General features: G+C 48.0%; 1 protein-coding gene across 5 annotated transcripts in view; it reads right to left on the reverse strand.

Annotated features, from left to right (window-relative positions):
• BBX (BBX high mobility group box domain containing) overlaps positions 1-7,338 on the reverse strand; it is a 183,593-nt gene extending 176,255 nt beyond the window's left edge. For 3 of the 5 annotated variants that reach the window (XM_067300811.1, XM_067300815.1, XM_013950139.2), the window contains exon 1: positions 3,700-3,713. The gene's annotated coding sequence lies outside the window, so the exon portion shown is untranslated. Of the gene's footprint in view, positions 1-3,699; positions 3,773-7,013; positions 7,045-7,269 lie in introns of those variants that run through there. The other 2 variants (XM_067300825.1, XM_067300829.1) reach the window with 2 other exon arrangements.
• Positions 7,339-17,287: the final 9,949 nt, after the last annotated feature.

Here is a 17,287-nt window from a genome sequence, read left to right on the forward strand (position 1 = left end):
CTTGTTTCTCCTCAAGAGGTATTTTGAAATATAGATAACTATATTATTTCAATCAAGTTCTGTAGACTCCTAAGTAATAAAGGAAACAAATTTAGGTTACAGAAAAGTAAAACAGTATACATACTGCTTTAAAACAAACTAAATTCACTAAGGAAATCCATACTAATAGTGTTCTCCATATGATTTAATTTGACACATACACTTCCATCGCCATATCACTGCATGTATCCCACAAGCAGGAATTACTTCCACCTTAATGCTGCCTTGTGATACAGGGAACATCATTAGTCTCCATTTGCAGGTGGAAACGGGACATAAAGCTGCATTTCCAAGAGTAAACTCTGAACCTGGGAGCCTCCAGCTGATCACAGCACCTCCACTGACTTCACCCGCAGCAGCAAGGAGCCGCATGCGTGACAGGGCACAGGAAATCCAACCTGGGTCTACGCATTTAGAAGCGGCCATCGGTTTTGACTAAAATCACTTGTCAGAGATCACAGAGACAGTCTGTGACAAAGTCAGAAATCAAAAACAGAGTTTCAGTTCAGTTCCAACTTTGACGGATAGTAACTTCCTCCAACAAGGAGCCACCTTGGTATAAATAAGGAGTCCTGCACACTACACATGCCAGGGACTGTCGAAACGGGCTGCATTTCACCGCCCAGGTGCCTGGATTTCCTTGCAGGTTGGTATACAGCCTTCACCCTGATTTACCAAAGAGCCTTACATACAGCAGGTCTTGTCTACTTCACCTGCACGTTTCCCCCCTGCTACATGCAACGGAAGAGCAACCCTCTCCAACTTGCGTGGTCAAAATTTCCTCTCCTCGCAACACTCTGCTACAGTCTCTGGGCCAGCAGACTGCCCTGCCTGGTGCCATGCTGACTGACTTTCAGAGATGCTGCATGCCCTCAGCCCACAGAGCAGCAGCAGCCACCACAACCTGGGATAACTTTAAGCTCTGAATGTGAGTGAATTTAACATGACTTGTCACATGCTTCAAAATATTCAAGTGCTTACAAGATCATAAACTATGGAGCTATTAGTTTATAAGCAGAGTGTATTAGGATCTTTCTGAATGAAAAGGAAAAGTGCTACGTAAAAAATAAATGCATGGTTACCTCTGATATGTTATGCAGAAAACTGACATTTAATATCTTTAATTATTCAAACAACTATGAAAGCGAAAGGTTTGCTTCATCACCTTGAATGGGAAAATGAACATGGACAAATTCCTCTCACCATCACTCCTACACTCCTTTCCTAAATAAAACTCCTGCCGAAACCAACGGAAGTTTTGCAAGCGGTGGGTTTACGGCAAGCAGCCCCAGAGGCTCAGAAGCATTCGGGGCTAGTTTCTAAAATATTCTGACTTTACCTCAACACAGAAACCAATACAGGAGTTTTCCAAAGTATGTGTCTGCTTCAAACTGGTTATCAGCTTGCTGTGCTCAGATGAATAGCATTATGCAATCAAGTTTTGAGACCACAGGCCGACTTTTGAAACGCTCACCAGGTCCCTTCCTAAGCGGATCGACCCCCTTTCATTTGTTGCCCCCAAACAGTCCACCCAGTTTTGTTAACCAAGACCAGAATCCAGCCCTCCATCTTACATGTTTCGACCGAATTACTAAACTCCATTCAGGAACAGTTATTCTACCAAAAAACTATGTAATAAAACAAGTCTTAGCTTTTACCAAAATAAGAGCTCCCGAAAATAAATGGAAGTTTCTAGTCATGGACAAATCTAATGAAATCTCCATTCTCCCCTTAACTAGGCACATTATTTTTATTGCTTTTTCAGCTATGAGGAAAAGTATTTCTCTGCTTCCTCTAAAGCTTCTTTTATGCCCTTTTCTTCACAAGGATATTCTGCCCTTCTTTTCTTTGCAATTTGCTAATGCCATTTCAATATTAGGTAAGAACTACATTTAGCACTATGCATAAATTGAGGTCCGTTCCTTGTAAAGTTGTGGGAAGATTAGGATCACCCCATCATTTCTAGGACTGAGTTCTATCCATCCAAAAGACTTCATCACATAAAACCACATAATGACCAAAGATACTACCTGAAACAAGGTCTCTGAGCTGTCCTTGCCCAATACCTTGTACTATTATTCCAAAAAAAGAAAAAAATCCTTGGCACTTAGAGCACTCTAATCTGACTCTTATCTGAAAAGACAAAAAATTGTGTTCAAAAATCAGTGAGAAATTCAGCTTTGAACAATGGTTTGAAGCCTATCAGCAAGCTTTTGAATTTCCCAATGTGTGTGTTTTCATTTGGTAAAAACTGTTACATCAATTACTCTACGCAGAACAAGATCCTTGTCAGTAATGTTATAAAACTGAGAGTAATATTCTCCTATGCAACTAGTCTGTCATAAAGAATTTCAGTAATTTAATTTAGTGTTTATAGCCTAATCTCAGACCTACACACACTTATCTCACTCCCCATAAAATCTGAAAAAATGAAATTTGGGTGTAATTCTGCAGGAACTGGTGAAAAGACAGAATCCCCCCTTCAAACCATCTCCCCCACAGCAGTTATCCCAGCCTTAAGGCTAGTTTTGTGGTCACAATATCACATAAGAACAGCTGCTCCCAACAGCCCCCTTCAAGCTGGCCTGTTCAGGACCATCACTTATCCTGTGTCTGCTACACACTGACTGGAAAAGGTCAAGACTATGTTATTAATCATGCACATTTATGAGCACTAAGCTTACCCCAAATACATGCCTTGTCTTGTTTTTAATTACGTATACAATACTTCCATATAAAAAAAATTACCTGCCACTTCACCATTCGGGGCCAAACTCAGTTCAGTGCCACCAGGGGCAACTGTACAAAAAGCACTCCAAACGCCACTCACTTTATGCCAACTATGAAACGCGACCCCACAAATTTACAAACCCTCCTTGAAATTACCACTTCTACTTTAGTTTAAAAGGTGTCAGACTCTTCAAAAGGTGTCAAAACTTTTCCATACCATACACATTAAAAAAAAAAGAAAAAAAAAGACAGTCTGTATACCTGAAAGTTCTATGGAAATACTAGTAAATTAGTCACTAAGACATGTCTTTCAAATTGACAGGTACCTACATTAATCAATGCCAAGAGGAAAAACAGTAACACAGAAAGAGCATGGATGGAATTCTAATTAATTCTCAGTTTGTGTGTTAAAACAGAACTAACTCCTGTTGCTGCAGTATTACAGTTCAACTAAACTTTTCACTGATTCTTGACCTGCACAGAATTCTAAATAACTATCCTAATTGTTTATATTATTTCCCACCACTATAACAAGCCCTGAATGTTAAAGGTCTTTACATTCTTACTAAATTTTTGACCCAGCATCTTGCGCTCTTCACATTCTAATGATTACTCTGGTTTAAAACTTTAGCCGTGATTCAATTGATTATCTTTACAAATCAAGGCTTAGAGAAAAAAAAAAAGGAAAGGAAAGAAAAAAAAAAGAGAGATAAATCTGAATATTCACAGCCTTTGAATTCTGAGGTTATTAAGACCCACCCCTACACACAAACTTTGTAATCTAACAGTTGCTACGAGAGCCCAGAGAAGACATGTTTTCCGTGGTGCTAAAACCCAAACAAGCATCTTCCATGCGAAAAGGTCGGCGAGAGAAGCGCTATCTTGTTAACAACAACAAAACTCTTCTGCGTGTACAGTTTACATACTTACCCAGGAAGGCAAGGGGAAATTACAGACAGACGAAGATGAAGCTGTCTCAAAGCCTTTGTCATGTGATAGTGACCTATAAAGTATCAAATAAAGGCACATCATCAGCACACCATGATTTTACAATATTGCAACTCGCCACAACGCCAACAAGAGGAGCGATCCCAAAACTTGAAACTTGCTTTCTCCTGGCCCCCCCCCCCCACCCCATACGAGCTCCCATTAAACCGAGGCGACAGCGGCAGGGAGCCTTAAAGAGCAAACAAAAGCTGCACCGTGTCTTTAAAGGGCAGCAGGAGCGGGCAAATGGAGCAGATCATCTGAGTGTGCATCAGCAGGGTGGGTTATTCTTCCTCTCGCTCGCACACACAGACACGTACTTATGCACGCGCACATGCACACGTATCTATACGTACACACACGGGCGCGTGTTTGTGCACGGAGGGAGGGAGGAAGGTGCAGATATTGCCGAGGCAAAAGGCAGAAAGTTGACGGCGACCCGCATGGAGGAGCGCGCACAACAATGAGCCCCGGCAACTTGCACAAGTGAGCGATCAATCCCCGGGCGTGGATGCGCTCACCAACGCGAAATTAACAACAACAACAACGCGCCAGGCTGCAGGTACGCCAAACGCCCGGGCGGGCGGACCGCCGGCCGGAGGGACGGGCAGGGGGGCCGCGGCGTGGCAGCGCAGACCCAGGCAGCGCTGGGCCCCCCCTCCCGCGGGGCGCCACGCCGCGCGTGGGGCGCCACGGCCGCCACCGCCGCCCTGCCCAGCGCGGGGCCGCCGCAATCCGGGCTGCCGGGTGTGTGTGTGGGGGGGAAAGCAAAGGTATTAAGTATGGAGAAAGACTACGGTGACCCAGGGTTTTCCCGTTTGGGGGGGGGGGGGCTTTTTGTTTTTGTTTTTGATTCCTCCCCTCCTTCTCCCCTCCCTCTTGGTCACCGTCAAGTTTGCATCTTAGTTACAAAATGTCGATCTTAAAGGCTGACAAGCCACAGGGAAAGAGGGGGGAGAGAAAGAGAGAGAGTGAGAGAGAAGAGAGAGTCCATCTTGCTTTGAGGGGGGAGGAGAGGAGCAGTAATGCAGCGCACGGATCTCACCCTCCCGGGGGCACAACTCCGCACAACACCTGGGCGGCCGGCGCGGGCAGGGGCCGCGGGGCGAGCCGGGCCTGGGGCCCCGGGCTGCGCCGCGCTGGGCTCGGCTCGGCTCGGCACGGCTCGATCAGGGCCGGCGCAAAACACCTCCCCGCTGCTCCCCTCCTCCTCGCCGCGGGCCCGGGCGATGATCCCGCGGGTGCCGCCGCCGCGGCCACCGGGGAGGAGGTGCCGCCGCCGCCGCCACGGCCGCCGCCGCCGGCGGGGAGAGGCCACATGGAGCCCGGCTCGCTGCCCTGCGGCCGCCGCCGCCGCCCCGCTCGGCCCCGGCCCTCGGACGTGTCGCCAGCAGGACGGGCAATGGTTTCGGGGCCCCAGGCCGGAGTGACCGCCGCCGCCCCCGGCCTCCCGCGCGCACTCGCCTCCCCCCCCAAAAAACTTTTACAGCCGCGGCCTCCTCCCCACACCCCGTCCCCTCTCCCCCCTCCCCCCCCCCGCGGGGAGCCGCCCGCCCCTCCGCCCCGAAAACCGGGCTCCGCTGCCAGGGAGCACCCGGGCATTCCCCCCCCCCTTCCTTTCCCCACTGAAAAGGAAAGCAAAAAAAAAAAAAAAAAAACAGAAAAAAGCAAAAAAAAAAAAAAAAAAAGCAAGCAGCCACCCAGCTCCTCGGTGCCTGGCTGCCCTCCGCCGCGCCGTACATGTTGTCTCAGCTTCTTTCGCATCGCTTCATTTTACCTTCCTCATTCAGCGGCGGCGGGTCGTTAGCGATATTTCTAACCCAAACCTGCTGCCGTGCGGCTCCCCGGGATTAACCATATTCCCCTCCCTTCCTCTGCCTCCCCCTCTTCCTCCTCCTCCTCGCAAACCTACACTGGCTCGGCTCTCCTCACAGCCATGCAAGTTTCATACATTGCAAATAAACCCGAGAGGAGGAAGAGCGAGGCGAAGCGGCTGCCGGGGGGGGGGGGGGGGAGGAGGAGGAGGAGGAGGAGGAGGAGGAGGAGGAGGAGGGCTGGTTTCTGTAATTCACCAGCGACCCGAGCTGCTCGCAGCAGCACTTGAACCCCCGCCCGCCCGGCCCCCGGCGGCGCCCGCGCCCCCCCGCGGGCCGCCGGCCCCCTGCCCGGGGCGGCCCCCGCCAAGTTTTCTGTCATCGCGACCCCCCAATGTCACAACTCACCTTCGCAAACGGGACTTTAAACGGCCGAGGCCTGGCCCTGCCTTCCCCCCACCCCGCCGCCGCCGCTCTTTCTCCCCTCCCTCCCTCTCTCTCCACCTTAAACTTATTGACACAACATAATCCCGCAGCCGCGCAGAGCCCCGCCGCGCGGCCCCCTCCCCCCGCGCCCCCGGCCCCGGCCCCGCCGCACCGGCGGCTACCGGAAAGCGCAGCCCCACACCCGGGGCCGCTCGCCCGGCCCGGCCCGGCCCCGCTGTTGTTGTCGGGGCCGCCGCCGCCGCCGCGGGCCCCCCGCCCGCCCGCCCCGGCCCCGCCGCGCTCGCCCCCGTTTCCCATCCTCGCCCCGCCGCGGCGGGGACCCCCCCGCGGGGGAGGAGGGGGCACAGCCGCTGCCCACCCGCGCACCGTCCCCGCGGCGCGGCGCGGGATGAAGTTTCGTTTCTTCCCCCGCCGCGGCCGCCGCGGCCGCCGTGCCCCTGTCAAGCCCCCGCGGCGGCACCCGCCGCCCGCCCGGGGCCAGTCCGCCCCGCTTCCCCCTTCCTCCGCCTGCCGCCGGCTGCCGCTCTGCCTCTCCGCGGCGGCGAGAGGTGCCTGGTTTCAAACGCAGCCTGGCACTGGCTGGCCTACCCCTGCCTCGCTGGCTCTTCTTCTCTCTCTCTCTCGCTCTTATTATTTTTTTTTAAATGCACTGCACCGCATTACAACTCCCCTCCCGCCCCCCCAAAGCCCCCTCCGGCTCCTGCCCCTTCGGCGGCGCAGACCCACCCGACCCAAAGTTTTAAATGAAGGTTGCGCTGGGAGGGAGGGAAGGGAGCAAAAGTGACTGGGGACCGCGGCGGCAGGCGGCGGCAGGCGCCGCGCAGGACGCGCCCGGCCCCGCTCCGCGCCGCGCAGGACGCGCCGCGCCTCCCTCCCGGCCGCGGGGACGGAGGGTCCCGGGGGGCTGCCCCGCCGCGGGGGCGCGGAGGGGAAAGTGCGGGGCGCGGGCACCGCTGCGCCCGGCGAGGCGGCGGCGGCGGGGCCGGGCGCACTCACCTCGGCGGCGCCGGCGGGCAGCGGCGGCGCCGCTGGGCCGGAGCGGGGAGCGGCGCTAGCCGAGCCGAGCCCTCCGCCTCGGCGCCCCCGGAACGCGGCTCCACACAGAGCCATGCAACCCGGGCAGCGCCACAACACTCCCCGCCATATAAGGCGGCCCGCCATTGGCTGCGGCGCTGAGGGACGGCGCCGCCAGCCATACAGCGGCGCCGTTACACCCGCGGCCCGCCGGGGAGCCCCTGGCGCACACACTCACACAAAGATCGTCGCGCTGCTCCTCGCAGGGCTGGAGCAGCAGCCGGCGGTGGCGGCGGCACGGGGCAGGTAGCGGGGCTGCTGGCGCCGCGCGGCGCTCCTGGCGCCGCCGGGACCCGCCGTCCGTTGGCAGCGCAGCGAGAGAGCAAGCTGCGCCAGCCCTGGGCAGCTCCGCGGGGCAACGGCCGCGGGGGTGCCCGGCGGCGGCGGGCGCGGCGCGGCGCGGCCCTGCCCAGCGCCGCCCTCCCCCGCCCAACGGCTGCCGGCCGCCGGCGCTGCCCCCTGTTACTTGGTTTATTTTGTTCGAGTTGGGATGATTTCCTGCAGGGGCCCTGCTGCCCCTGAGCGAGCGGAGAAGTTGAGGGGGGCGGCGGCGGCGGCGCATCCCGGCGGGCAGCGCCGAGCCGGGCGGGCGGCGGCACGGGGGGACACGCTGGCCCGGCGGCAGCGGAGCCTTGCGGAGAGGCGGCGGCTGCCCCGGGCGGCCGCGGGGTGCGAAGCGCGTCCCGGCGTTTGGGGGCTCGCAGGCAGGTGCGGGCAGAGCAGCAGGGCGACGGCAGCAACTGGCGGGTGACCGCGCCGCGACTGTGCTCACCCGTGCTGGAAAAACCCTGCAGAAGTGTGCTGTGGCTCCCCGGGAGAGGCTCCCCTCTCGTGCCGAAATCAAACGCGATTAACTGCGAAGAAAGCTTGCTGCGTAAACTCATCCGACGTACCAGTGTTCACGGGGCTTCACATGTATCCAACATTAGACATCATTATTATACGACATATACATACATTATACGACGATTATACGACATTAGATTACACGACATACGCACTTTTTAAGGAAAAAGCACGTGGCATTTATTCTTAAAATTTAATTTTGCTGTGGCACTGTCTCCAGGTGGGGGACCCTGCCTCCTTGTCTGCATTGCCATATTAAAAAAAAAGGTCAGAAATAACAATAATAGAAACCGAAGTGCACTCATTTCTTTTTATAAGAACAATGTTTGTGCTTCACTGCTGCTTTTCATATCTGGCACCCCAAGGATCCCATGGAGTTTGTTCTGTATGTTCTCTGCCCTGAGCTTTTTTCCACATTGGTATGATTGATTTCAGCATCACCCCATTGCCTGGCTACTCTTCTCGCATGTTTTTATTTTTCTTTACAGCATAATCATGTTAAATATCTATGTGAAAAAATATTTTTATGTTTGAATAAAATGGATAATATACAAGCTAATTAAAATAAAAATTATGTCCATGTTTCTGAGAAAAGCTGTTCTAAATTGTCCTGCACTTTTTTTTTGGGGGGGGGGCAGGGGAGATGTGAGAAAAAATGTTCTAGATGGATGAAAACATCACCATCTTGCTGTTGTAAGCAAGGGTCACAGGTGGATTAGTCAGGCACTGACTATACATGCTACATACTATAAAAATAGAAAGTTAAGTATGTTTTGAAATTAGTGTGTTCTACCTAATCTTTTCATTTTCAGTGTTCAGGAAATAGAGAGCTGACCATACATCCTCTGGAAGTCAGGTGCATATCAGGCATCACAGGTTGGGACGTTGACAAGTGAAAGCACACAAAATTCATTAATCACATTTGAAAAAGTTGGCCTAATTCTTAGACAGAACTTGCTCCTATCATTTGTAGACTGTGAAGTGCTTTGCAATTGTAGGTAAGCAGCATCTTTTCCTTTGCGGTATGTGTAAGGTGCAGTTGCCAGGCAGACTAAAAGGCCTGAGCCAAACTGTTTAACTTCCTTGGTATTGCTTCTTACCTCTCAGTACCAGTTCCTCGTTTCTTGGATTCTTTTACTCGTATTCATCATATACCATGGAGCCTTTCACACCTCTTCATTGCCAGCTTAAATCCCATCAAAGCAAGTAATTACTGAACAATATAATTGATGTAGATGTTCAGTAGTATACATGCAGTTCATTTTAAAGGATGCTTCACTTTCTTTTTAACAGGATTGTGTATTACAATTGATGCCCTTACTAGCCATTTCAGAAAAGAGGTCAAGCTAGGAGCACCTTGCATGTAATGTAGTTGTTTATAGCTATACAAAATGGATATACAGTGCTACTAGTTAGAACAATCACGTCTTGTGCCCTGCTCTGTGCAGTTACAAATGGCTTCATGAGTTGCAAGGCAGCCACCTAATAGGCCTGTAGAAGCAGAAGCATTTTGTCACCTTTTAAGTGAGATGAGTAAGCTGAGGTGCACTGGTATGGTCGGAAAATAAAAGGCTTGATTTTCCACTGCCTTTGATTTACTGTGTCCATAGGGAAAGAGAGGACTGTTGTTTTTGTTTTTTTTTTTTTTGGGGGGGGGGGGGCGGCTATCAATCCAGGACCTTCTACAAACACTGAGGTCATGATGGGGAGAGGGGAAGGATAGGAGAATACTAAATAATTCTCTTTTTCCATTTCTCTCTATATTAAGCAAATTAATCTCTTTGCATGCCCATTTGGAGATATTTCTGGCATTAGTCAGTCACTGTTATCAAGAGTTATAAGGTGCTAGCAGGAGTCTGTGAGGAGTTTTTCAAGGGACAGCAAGTGCTGAAATTTTTGAAATTGCTTGCTGGTTACCAGTTGTTTTAAAAATCCACCTAAGTTGCATTCCAGCTGTTTCTGCAGAAACTTAGGTCGTTAGATGGCCCTTTGCTGGCACTTTGTGTAATTGGCATTTGTTTTTCAAGGAGTGGTGCCTCAGCCCTGCACTGTGGTCTGCTCGTCTGGACTCCTGTGTACAGCCAGAGCTCAGCTGAAGTCGATGCAGTTCTGCACGGATAAAGCAGTCCTCTCAGATTCGCTTGCAGCAGGATCTGGGGCTTAGAGGTTGTACAAAAACCTTGTGACATTTTTTTGAGTGCATTTGGATCTGCCTGATTTGTGCTCAATTGACAGTGGAGTATCTCCCTCCCAGCTGCGTGTCCCCTCTAATTAATCCATGGCACAACATAAAAGGCATAAGTAAGCAAATGTCTGTACTCTGTCAAAAGAGAAAAAAATACTACTTCCCTTCATGTTGTTGTTATTTAACAATAACAGGAAAAATAATAATATTGATAGACTAATGAGGGTTGGTTCTTTTCCCTTCCCATGGCGCCTGCTGTGGAGCTCCCTAACATTGGGGTGCCCTAAATTTGGGACTTTTTTAGCTACCTCTGTCCTCACTCCGCTCACAGCTGAAGCTACCTGCTCTCTGTGGAGCAGAGGTGACTGGCGGTAGTTCTTCCAGTCCGAGATAGATGTGTGCTCCCATGGCTGTTTTCAATGCATTCAGAAAATAAAAAGGGAGCCTGCTGCAGCCTGAGCCTGCAGGCCCTGGATCCCTTTGAGCTGCTACCATGGCTGACTACAAGTGACGGTTGTCATGTGAGCAGGGAAGGAAGGCCATAAGGCAACTCTGGGAGCATATGCTTTATCTGCGCTAAGCTTTGCACACAGCCCGGGGAGAAGCGTGGGGAAGAAAGGGTGAGGCAGATGCAGCCTTATGGAGCCTGTCCCACCTCTGTTGCTTCTTTTCCTGTGGCTTGTGCCCACCCACAGTCCATGGAGGAGCGTGGCATCCTTCAGGTTAAAAAACACTGGAGCAGGACAATGCATTAGTGGGCCTATTTTCCTCCCCAGTGCACTTGTATAACATGGTAACATTAATAGCAATTTATGTGCGAGCACTGAAGGGAGGAGGCATTTTATCTGAACTAAAGCTGCAGAATATCCACTTCAGACTAGGAACAAAGCCACAGGATCCATGCAGAATAGCCATTCTTCAAGAACCACACTTTCAGGAAGTTACTGTTCCCACCTCAGCGCCTTTTAGGAACACTTTCCGCTTCTTGAGAACTCAGCAGAAGTTTGTGGTAGTCGAAGAGAGGGCCAACTCTTTCTATCGATTTTTCTGTATGAGGACACAGCCGAACTTAGTGGCTGTACTTCTTCATTCCTATTCCTTACTCCTAGTATTTCACAATATTAAAATAACCACGTTATTCTCTGCTTTGTAATTTTTACATGCTGCTTCTGAACAGTCTGTACCTCTGCACCTGTTTCCCACAGTCTCTTCACTATTAACTCTTTTTCCTTATTGCTCACACCTCTTTTTATTAGTAGAGCATTAACAACTGCATCCCTCCAACAAAACCAGCTACCAAGAGCATTAGATCCTACAAACAGTCTCTGATGCGAACAGCTAGCAGTTTGAGTTGACAAGCTAGACAAGAGAGTAGGAAGGGGGACGGACAGGTGAATTGACTTGCGCGTAGTCTCATGGTATAGCAGCAGCAAAGTCAGGAATCAAATCTGGGCTTCTAACTTTCAGCGTGTTGCTTCGTATACCTTGTTCTTTTTCTCTCTGTGCTGCTCTAAGATTTTTCTTCCCTAGTGACTCTCTCTCTCAGAGACACATTACGCCTTGAGGAGCTGTCTACCATTGCTCCCTCTTTCAGAAGAATGGAATAATAAGTTGGGTTAGCCACAGCATCCAGATCTGTCTGAGCCTGTTGCCTCTGCGAAGATTGCTTCTGATTCTCCAAGACATTTAAGTACATGTTCAACTCATATGTGTTAACTGCTTACCATACTAGCATATGTGAAACGTGCAATGTCTGCAGTAATCAGGCAAGCATCAGCAGAGCCCTAAACTCAGTAGCTTTTCCCTGTCATCATACAAGTATACTGCCAGTATGTTATAAAAAATACATAAATCAGGCCAGGCCTACTCCCCGGAGGTTATAGAGCCCCTTGAGCTAGTCAAGTGCAAGCAAATTGGTTTCCACAGCCTGTGGCACACATGAGAGCAAAGGGCCTGTCCTGCACACCCACTTACTCTGGATTCCTTCAGACTTACTGACCCAGGTGCTGTTAACAGCTAGGCCAAAGCGTAGTAGCCTTCCCTCAGCCCGACACTTCTGAATCGTACAGTGACCACTTTCTCTCTCGTGTAAACGCCAGTAATATTTAACTGCTTTGAGCACAAAATGTAATAAGAACTCTTTTTTTTTCAACTTTAGGTTGCTTGACCTTTCATGCTTCTATCATACTTCAGTGCTATTGAGTAGGTTTTTCGCTCCTCCACTCCAGGACCTCTTTTCCTATCTCTGTTTCTGGTGTTATTGAAATATTTATGTGTTAGCTTCTTTGCTTTCCCTTTCCTATACATATTCGTGGTGTTTTGAAGAAACTACAACTCGGTTCTAATGTCCTCCTCCATCCTCCAATATAGCACCAGAGCCTTCAGAACTACCTCACAGATATATGTTTTTTTCTCTGTAGAAGAACAAAACTGGACAGATCTTGAGACCTTCCAGTAAAAAGCAAAAAAAAAAAAAAAAAGAAGCTAAGAAGAAAACAATTCATGTCTTGCATTAGTGCAACCCACTATAAATATTCTTGCAGGAGCAAGGCTATTCACTGCTTCAGTGCATCCAGGTGAGAGGCCTCGCGAGAGGAAATTAAATCAGCACATTGCATTGTTTCTGTCCCACTGGGTTAAAATGGAGAAGAAGGTGAAACTTTAGAAGGGCACTTTCTTCTACTCCTCCCTGCTCTGATATGAGAAGTGTTGGCTGGCCAGCCTGTAAGAACGAGACCTTTTAAAAATGTAGTAGTCCAGCACGCCCTCTTAATGTGGCTTTCCCCTGAAGTCGGCAGGTTCTCACAGCTTTCTCCCATGCCGGTGCTGTAGCAAGCAAAATATTTTACTCCATCGTACAGGCAAATCCCATACTGGAGTCTGTCTGCCAACCGTGCTTGTTCTAGTCCTCAAACACCCATCGTGGGTGGGTATTTCCCTCATTCAGACTGTTTACAGCTCTAGTCAATGCATTTGTTTGTGCTGAAATCTCTGCATCACTAAAAGGTAGCAGCTCTCCCTGGCTGGTATGTTCTCTGTCGTATCTAGTCTAAAACAACAAATAATTTTGTAAAATTTCAGCGGTGGAGCTGGCCAGTATTTTAAGCCTAAACTTTAGCAGAAAAATTTTGATTTGATAATATTGAGATATTTTTTCAAAAATTTTATTTTTGACAATTGCTGGGCTTGGCAATTACATTTCTGTATGGCGGAGGGAGGTATAAGTACCTGTATTTGCATGCGAAGGTTAAAATGTTTAAGTGCTTTCTAAATTAAACATTTCTGTGGTTCAATTAAAAAACCTCAAACCTTTAAAATGCTCAATTTTTTAGTGCGCTTTCCTGGCCTCCAACACAACTGTTTGTTTCAGCATAAGTTTTTGAAAAATAATCTTTGTGATTTGTTGCCCCAGTTTTTTTGAGCTTCTAGCAAGTTGAAAAATTGGTGGTTTGCACAGTCCTGTCTGCATTTCTTCAGATGGAAGTTATGGGAAGGCACGCAGAGATCTTAGGTGAGATTTATGGTCTGTGATGAACAGGGTATTCATAAAGAAACCTTAAATCTGTGACTGCCTTGGAGTTCTGCCTAGATGAACTCAGGTTGTGTGTGCTCAGAAGTGCTCAGATTATGTTAATAAGTATTTCCCCTTCATTCTTAAATAATCCAGGCTGTCTGGTTGCTTCCACTCCACTTTTCCGGCTGATATAAAAATATTATTTTAGGAAGTAATAGAGCACCTTATGTCACAAGTGGAGGTCCCAATCCAAGGGCGGTTTTTATATGCTCCTATTGGCTTTGAGGGAGCTGTTCACACCCTTGAGGTTCAGCATTGGCATGGTCTTGCCAATCATCTTGCAAAAGATCTACCTGGAATGAGCTGACTGTACGGCTTCAAAGGTTTGTCCCTTCTTCATCTTCCTGTGAAGCTGGAGCTTTGTGTTAAGACATGTTTCTTGCTCCAAGGCTTTACAATCAGAGAGTGAAATCCTGACTATGAAAAGCAGTGCCAGAGTGCTTCTTGACTGCAGTGGGGTATTCCCCTGCCATCATTGGTTTATAAGTATTTGTCAGGATCTCTTATTTTGCAAATACTGATGGCAACCACGAGGTGGAAGGCCCACACTCAGATTTCTCAGACAATAAGTGCTGCATCCTAAATTTCTGTTACTGGAAAGAAATGAGGAAATTGGTTGATATAAACACATTTGCCTATATAGCTTTTAACTTTAGGATAATTTTTGTTTATTTGTTCTTCATTGTGCTTCTGAGTGGATATGCAACATACCAAATGCCAAACAAAAAATTGCCCCTCTATGACACATCTACGTGAAAGCCTATCTGCGCATATTTCAGTAACAACAAAATACTAGCAGTATTAATGTTTTAGTGGTACAGACCCCTTTTCATCTCGGGATGAAACATTGTATATGATGTTTGCTAGTGTAGGCGGAGCTAATGTTTCCTTCAGGACAAATCCTCCCAACCCATCAATTATGGCTGATGGAAAACTCTTTAAAAGGCTGAGTAATTACACTTGGGCACAGAGCAGAGTGGGATATGGAAGTTCACATAACAAGTTGGTTCCAGAGCAGGGAAAACACCCTCAGTCACTTAACTCCTATTCACTGCACAAGATACCCTTTGCATTAAGCAGGGCCTGTAAAAGCAGATGAGGAAGCAGGCACATTAACCTAGGCCTTCATCCAGCAGTTGCGAGTATGTGGAGACAGCTGCAGAACTTGGCCCTAAGGATTTTGGGGAACATCTGGCAGGTTCCATGGTGGAACAGGGAGTAAACTGAGTACCTCAAGCAGTTGAAGTCCCAAATCTTAATGATAAACATTAGAACCTTCAATTGCAATTCAGAAATATGTATATATATGTATGTATATATGCATAGATAGATAGATATGGCAATAACATCAGTAACAAACAGTTAACAGTGATAACATTGGCATATATATGTGCTGGGCTTTCTACAGAGAATTTCTGGCACAAAGGGCTTGTTGCAATCTTGCAAAGGGATTCAACATTGGCTTTAGTAGGCCGCGAGGGGACATAAAGGTTTCAATAAGTCCTTGCAGGCTTGAGTCACTGGAAAGAGAGAGAGAAGAGGAGTGTGCTGCTTTCCCTAAGACTCATTCTGATTCAGTAGCAAGTCAGGTTCATTATCGGAGTCCAGTCCCACACCTCAACACATTTCCGAGTGGTAGGAAAGTAGGTATTATTATGTCTGTTTTACAAGTAGAAAACCAAAGCACAAAGAGAAACAATGGCTTTTCCCAAGCTACATTGGAAGACAGTGTCAAACAGAGGATTCAACTGCATTTTCCACAGTCTTGAGTTATAGACATAAACCCTGAACCATCCCTATCTTCTGTGGGCAGCCTGTGAACCTGCTCAGGGGTCTGCCATCACGGTCATCATGACAGAATGAGTTCTGTTTTTTCAATGTTCACATGGCTTTTGATTTTCTGGCCTGTTTTTGTTGTTGTCATTTACTTGAATCCGTGCTCAAACTGGCATTCAGTCTTGTATGTTCACACTCTTGGTTAGGTCCTGTACCAGTGTAACTCATGAGTCAACTGGAAACAGTTGAAAGCAACTTTTTAAAATGTGCATTTACATGAATAATCATGAAATAAGATGCTGACTCGTCGAAAATAAGTGTAGCGCTCTCCCTGTCTGCCCTCACAAATCAATACCAAAAGTTAGCAATGCTGTGTGAACCCATTCTAACAAGGGTCCTGTACCAAACCCTTTCAGAGTTACTGGGAGGGATCACATTCATGTAAATCAGCTCGGGGTCATTCTCCAAGTTCTGCTATTCTGGTGAAATTGCTGTAATTTAGAACTCAGTGTCTTTGCATCCACACAAGTATGTGGTAGCAGGCATGCAAGGATGAGGGGAGGAGACACTGTGACCGTGCACCCTGCTCTGTTTTCCTTCCTTACCATACAGAGTGTTAACTGATGTGGGAAGTGCTGTTTCCTTAAGGACAAATCCTCCTAGTCTTTCACATTATAGTTGACAGGAACCCCTTCACCTTCCAATTCCGAATGAATACATTTCATTAGAAATTCTTCAAATTTCTCTTGCAACAGATACTAAACAGAACATTTATCCTCATTGACCTTTTTGCATTTACTATCAAAAAAAATGTTGAAATGGCAAATGCCATTTTCCCATGGGCATTCTCATAAACAGCAACAAAACAACATGCAGCAAAAAGAAAAACTCAAGTAAAATACAACCTGCTTCCTGGCCTGAAAAAAATTGTATGGGTAAAAATTTCAGCTTTGCTTGATTCCACACGCAGCTCTCCTTTTCAGGGAAATGGAAACGCTTCATTGTAGAGGGCTCTAACCACATACAGGCAGGAGCTGATTACGTAAGGCTAGATTGTGGAGCTACAATACATGTTGGCAAGCATTTTCTCAGCAGGTGCAATGATCTAAGTAAATGCCCACCAACATGAATAAGGTCTCCACAGTTCCACCTGCCTGTTAACATACTTATAGAGTGAATACTGGTAGAGTTTCATTATACACACAAGTTTATAAGGAGAAGCAGCTAGATACATGGAGATGGGGTGAGCATGTAAATAGGAATACAGGTTATTGCTATAAACAAATTCACTTATACAAAATGTACATTCACCCAATATGCCTGTGAGGTTCATCCCATGCACGCTAACCCCAAATACAGCAGTCTTTCCTAAATTAGAGCCTTTGGCGTAAGAAACAAGATGGGTAAAACAATATATGTCCCTTATGAATTTGAACATTTAGTTGGCCTATTTCTAGACTGGTTTAGCCTCTTTCTGAAATGGGGCAAGGAAGACAAATTAAATATACCATTAAGATGCAGAATACACAAATATGAAATGTGGATTGGAACTACTGGATATCAATTGCCCTTGGGAAAAATACTGGAAACTGTAATAAGAATCACTTCAGCTATCTGCTTGCTCAGTAATTCCAGATGTTTTAAAGCAACAAATTCTCCAAATGAAACACTGCCAGTCCAAATTAACTAGTGATGGCCTCAAAATGGTGCTAGATGGAGCAGCCTAATCTCATCAAGGACTGACTGAAGAGCTTTGAATATCACAGCCTCTAAATCATTCAGCAATTAGACACAGCATGCGTCTGGGAGACAACG

Source organism: Apteryx mantelli, chromosome 1 (assembly GCF_036417845.1).
Source record: "Apteryx mantelli isolate bAptMan1 chromosome 1, bAptMan1.hap1, whole genome shotgun sequence".
NCBI lineage: Eukaryota > Metazoa > Chordata > Aves > Apterygiformes > Apterygidae > Apteryx > Apteryx mantelli.